Source organism: Myxine glutinosa, chromosome 4, assembly GCF_964187855.1.
Source record: "Myxine glutinosa chromosome 4, kmMyxGlut1.1, whole genome shotgun sequence".
Lineage (NCBI taxonomy): Eukaryota > Metazoa > Chordata > Myxini > Myxiniformes > Myxinidae > Myxine > Myxine glutinosa.
This window is the reverse complement of record NC_136264.1, coordinates 34,387,975-34,394,232: the sequence shown is the minus strand read 5'-3', so window position 1 is coordinate 34,394,232 and position 6,258 is coordinate 34,387,975. Positions and strand designations below refer to the sequence as shown.

Genomic DNA, 6,258 nt, shown 5'->3' with positions numbered 1-6,258 from the left:
TCTAATGATGTCATCAAGCCTGAGGAGCTTTTGGCTGAAGAATTACACAAACCTATAATCACAAAGTTTAAAAGAAGGAAGGTTTATTCTAAATACACCGACCACATATGGTCCGCTGATTTAATTGAATTGAATAATGACAGGGGATACAGGTATGCTTTAACCGTTATTGATTTGAGGAGTAGATTTGCCTGGGTTGTCCCTTTAAAAAATAAAAGGGGTGATACTTTAATGTTAGCCTTTAAGCTAATATTTGATCGGGATAAAAGGAAACCAAAGAAGTTATGGACTGATGAGGGAACAGAGTTCTATAACAAAATATTCATGAAATTTCTTAAGGGGAAGGGTATTAAATTATACAGCACCTTTAATGAAGGAAAGGCAGTTGTTATTGAGCGTTTTAATCGTACTTTGAAAGAGAAATTATATAAAAAATTCACAGAACTCGGTTCTCAAAAATGGGTGTATTTAATTCAGGATATTGTAGATGATTACAACAATACAGTTCATTCATCAACAAAATCAAAACCATCAGAAACATTTACAAAATTAGAATATGAAAAGGAGATTAATTTGAGAAAGCCCAAGTTCAAAGTTGGTGATATGGTAAGGATATACAAATGGAAAAGCCATTTTGAGAAAGGTTATACACAAAAATGGACTCGTGAATTATTTAAAATCATTGATGTAATGGATACAGTCCCTTGGACCTACAAATTATATGATTTAAATGGAGAGGAAATCTTGGGTTCATTTTACTCGCAAGAATTACAAAAAACAAAGCTAATAATTCATTAAACAACATTTCTATTCACCCCACCCAGATTAGCTAATTTAATTAGTGGTAATAAAAAAAAATTTAAATAAATTAAAATCATAAGCCACACCCACACAGACCACGCCCACACAGACCCCGCCCACACAGACCCCGCCCACACAGACCCCGCCCACACAGACCCCGCCCACACAGACCACACCCATCATCCCCCACCCCCAGTGCGTCCCCCACCCTTGATCCCCCCTCATCCCACCCCCACCTTCCCCACACACACAAGGGGAGGGGAGGGGTGGGATGGGGGAAATCAAGGGTGGGGGAACGCACCCCCTTCCTTCTAACCTTTATTCTTTTCTTGTAATTAATAATTAAATAATTCTGGACAAAGCATATATATATAAATAATATTTTAAACAAAAGCTTCATATTACAAAAACATTTTCCTTGAGGTATTATACATTCAACTTCTTCCCAGCACAAATCATCAATCTCTTCCCAACATAAGACAAAGGTAGTTTCAACAGCAGCAGATATCTTCAGGTTTGGAATCTCTTTCTGTCAAAGGCAAGAGGACAAGAGGGGAGAGAAAATATTACACACACACACACACACACATACACACATACACACATACACACACACACACACATACACACACACACACACACACAAGGATATGAGGATATTGGGATACATACCTCTAAAAAATCGAGCTTTGTGTTCAAGTGGTCGAGTTGAAAATTTAGGGTACCACATGTTGACGGGAAATAACCACTCTTTGGAAAATCAAAATCGTCCCACTCCAAGCTTTGGTCTTCAAGGCTGCAAACAAAATAAGGAGAAATTACTATGTTGAAGTAAGCTTGACAAAACATCACACACACGCACACACACATACACACACATACACACACATACACATTCACACATACACATACACACACACATTCACAGATACATACACACACACACATACACACACGAACGCACACACAAACACATACACACATTCACAGATACATACACACACACACATACACACACACACACACACACACACACACACACATTCATAGATACATACACACAAGAACACACACATACACATACACACACACATTCACAGATACATACACACACACATACACACACGAACACACACAAACACATACACACACGAACACACACACACACACACACACTAAGGCAGCGTCGTTTAACACAAATGTATTAATATTTAGTATCTTACCTTGCATATGAATCTTCCAAGAATGGTGAAACAGGCAGGTTGTTCAAGTTCATTTCGTTTTGCAACTCTTGAGATTCTGCAGTATTTTCATTCCAACCAGTTTGAAGTTCTGCCAGGATATTCGCATTGCTGTAAAGATAAAGGAATATTAAGTCATTTGTTGTATAATTAATCCCATACAAAGCTTTAAACACTTTAATTTTAAATGAAACTTACCTTGGTGAGTATTCTTCTTCTTTATCAGAGTAAAGGATGGAGTAGTAAGACATGTCGATCCCCAATGATCAAAATTGAATTGAACACGTTCTTTTATAATGAACAAAATGTATTTTCTTGAAATGACGACATGCAGTCATTTCGGGGAAGCCCTGAGCGTGTGTGAATAACAGGAAATAAGACAATGAAATCTTTCTGGGAAGTTATCCAAGTCATTGAAACAACGTCATTTCTCAAAAGCGAAGAATTAATAAAAAAAGGTTTGAGTATGGTGATGGAAGTTGGAGGAGAATTAAATTATTTCCCACGCATAAACAAATATTTGTAGGGTCGTTGTTTGAGTGGGCCATATTCACCAGATGATATTAAGAGTAAAAGGTTAAAAGGTCCATAAGGTCAGAAGGATCACAGGTGTTTAAGTGGTCTAATGAATAAGGATAACATGTCAAAAGGTTAGAAGGTTCGTAAAGAACAGGGTGAGAGAAATATAGGTGTTTAGGGGCAATGAGGGAGGGGAAAAATTAATATGGAAGTGAATGGGTCAATGTTTGAGTGGGTCAAAGATTAATCTGCCAGATGATATGTAGAAGAAGGATGATAGGTCTATAAGAGAAAACAAATATTTGTAGTGTTTGAGTGGTCTAATGAACAACATTAAGGATAGGTACTACAGACAAAAGGTTCATAAAGATGAGGGTGGGAGAAATAGAGGTGTTTATGATTTTTGAAAAAGACAAGGGGGTAAATGACATTAGATAGGGATTTCCCATGTTAAACGGCGGTGTCCCAGAAGCAACATTATTACACTACTAATATCATGGGTATATTACACTGTTTTGACGACAACAAACTTGTAATGTGCAAGGTTGTAAAAAAACGGGGGGGGTGCTTAACTTAATTCTTTGTGTATATATATATATATATATATATATATATATATATATATTCATTTATATATTTGCCGGGAGGGGGATGGAGGTGGGTAATGCTAAATGCCAAATCCCCACCTTAGTCTAAAAATCCCACATGTACATCAATAAATACAAAAATTACAATTCATTTCTTAATGCTAATGTGTCACTCCAATTGGCAACTGACTTATCCGCTAATACAGGTAACTTATACATCACTAAATCTGGTGCAATTGAAATAGCATGTGGTTAGGAAGGCGAATGACTCTACCAAGAGGGCCTCTTCTACTTCCTCTACAGAGTCCATGAAGTCTATCGAGTCATTGGACCCTCCTGACTGGTATCAGACCCCCTTCCCCAACGCTGTCTATCAGGGTTCAGGGCTCTGGATTCCAATGATATGTACAACAATTCCAAAGAGGAAACCAAAGGCCAAAACTAAAGAGAATAACACAAAAAAAACAATTATAAAATCGACCTATAGAGTTAATGGGTGTTGAAAACAAACTCAACATAGAAATTATAGCAAAGAAAAAAAATTACGACAAGGCAAACAGGAGAAAACAGGGCCAGATGTTTGAAAACAAACCAAAAGAGTCTGGGGGGAACCAGGTAAACGGAAGCAGAATGTGTCATCCACTCCTGAAAATTATGAATTAGAATGATTCTGGAAATAAATTTATGAAGATCGAAAAGAACAACATGGAGGCGGAATGGATCCGAAACTTGGAAGAGAAGTAGCAACATCGAGGAAATGCCCCAGAAATATTTGATAAAGAAAAATATCGACAACATTTATATATACAGTAGCTATAATGTCAGTTTGTGTGCTCAGGCGAACTCAGGCACCTGGTTTCTTGTTCTCCAATGTTTAATACAACACAAATCTTAACAATAAAAAAAGGTCTGTGCAATAACAATGAAATTCTCCAGCACGTAAACACATTTCTAAAAAAAGTAAAGAAACAATTAATAAAAACATTTTCGTAATCCAAAAGGATGTAGGGGTGTTCCTCCAAAAAGTATGTCAACAAGGTAAGGATGGTCACAAGAAATGATCATGTGAATAATGGTTGTTACACAAAGACAGATGCAGGGATGGTTTGACATGGTCATTTATTGTTACTATCCTTTCCTTGTTGTACACCGCTCCTTTCCTATGCCATCTCCAGGCATTGCAAATCGTCATTGCCGGGCACCAAAGGGGGCTCGGCAGTGACGCACGCTGAAAGAGAGTACTCAGTTTTCACTCTGGTTTCTTGTTTTTCTTGTTTTCTTGCTTTCTTGTTTTCTTGCTTTCTTGTTTGTTTGGCCGGGCGATATCTCAGCCATCCTTTGAGCTAGGAAGCTGAAATTTCGGCACAGTAGTGAGCAAGTCCTTTGTCAAAAACTATATTTTTTGGTTTTTGATTAATCAATTAATTGAGGAGTTATTTAATTATTAGCGATTAATTAAGTACTTATTTAATTAATTAAATTTCCTTTCTCTTCGTACCATTAACTCAGGCACCTTTTGAGTTAGGAAGCTGATATTTGGACATGCCAATGACCAGGTGATTGTGCTGCAAAGGATATTTTTGATTTATTAATTAATCAATTAATTATTTAATTATTCGACTAATGACAAAAAACTTTTTTTTTTTTAACTTACAGATTCTGATGAAATAAAATTTTAAAAAACCACCTTTAGAGGCCATTTTTCCCCGCAAGCGGGGGTTGGCCTTTTTAGGGAACTGTGGTTGTTGTTGTTTTTCGGTCCCCTTTTTGAAGCAATGTTTTACGGCCGGATGCCCTTCCTGACGCCAACCCTTTTTGCCGCCTTTAACGACAAGCAGGGAATTACCAGTGAACTGGTACTCAATTTGCCGACCTCGGAAGGATGACAGGCTGAGTCAACCCCCCTGGCATTAATTCAGCGATTGACCAGGATTCGAACCCAGGATCCTAGGTATCCTAAGCCAGCACCCTAGCTGCTAGCCCAACACCAGGGATTCTGATGAAATAGTGGTAGTTTATTTGTTCTCTGACCAAATTGATTAATAATTTTATTTTTTTATGATTATTATTTATTTATTTTCATTATTAATCATTTATTTCTTTTCTTTCTCATTTGGCCAATATCTCAGGCACCTTTTGAGCTGGGAAGCTAATATTTGGACATGAGTGACCAAGTGATGTGGCTATCAAGGATATATTTTGATTTATTGATTAATCATTTCATCTATTAATTATTTATTGATTAATCGATTAATTATTTATTGAGTAATCAATTAATTATTTAATTTTTTATAAATGACTTATTTAATTAAATTTCTAAAAGATACATCTTCGGATGAAGCACTAGTGGTTTAGTTATGCGATTAGCCAATTGATTATGAAAATATTTTGTGATAATCTTTTATTGATTTTAATTATACAATTAATCAATCAATTAGTGTACACCTCTCCCTCCCAATGCAGCCTCAATGAGCTGCACTGCGGTATTGCCAGGCGCCCCGGCAATGCCGCGCTGCAGCATATTTAATTATTTGGCATGGGGCGGTGTACTTTGAATGTATCTGTACTTGTTTACATACTTTTTGGAGTAAAATCCCAACATCTTTTTGCTTTTTCGCCTCGCTAGAGGAGAGGGAATTGCATTTAAGTCTGTTTGTCTATTTGTTATTTGCCAAATCGAAGATTTTTGGTGCAAAAATCGAAGATTTTTCAAGTATATTGGTCAGTTGCGTTTCTTATTCTGTCTGTACGTTTGTTTGTCTGTTTGTTTGTCACCGGTCTACAGGTCACAATTACAAACCGATCGTCATGAAACGTCATCAATTTGTAAAGGTAGTCACAATTGAGAAGCCTATTGATTTTGAGGTCAAAAGTCAAAGGTCATCTGGAGGTCAAATTTCTAAAATCGCCATTTTCATCTGAAAAATCATCAATTTTCATCTTATTAACTTGAGGATTAAGCAGCAGTTACATAGCGCATCACTGAATTGGGAAACCAACAATTTTTGAGGTTAAAAGGTCAAAGGTAAACTCTAGGCCAAACTTTTAAAATCATCAATTTGCATCTGAAAAATCATCAATTTTCTTCCTATTGACTTGAAGATTAAGCA

General features: G+C 36.6%; 1 long non-coding RNA gene across 2 annotated transcripts; it reads right to left on the bottom strand.

Moving 5' to 3' along the window:
- Positions 1-449: 449 nt before the first annotated feature.
- Positions 450-2,690, bottom strand: LOC144891697 (uncharacterized). 2 transcript variants are annotated; one of them, XR_013623039.1, is made up of 4 exons: positions 2,241-2,690; positions 2,025-2,153; positions 1,474-1,597; positions 450-1,330 (listed from the first exon to the last, which is right to left on the bottom strand). It is a non-coding gene; the product is annotated as an uncharacterized LOC144891697 (long non-coding RNA). The 2 variants fall into 2 exon arrangements; XR_013623038.1 differs by having other exon boundaries at positions 2,025-2,671.
- Positions 2,691-6,258: the final 3,568 nt, after the last annotated feature.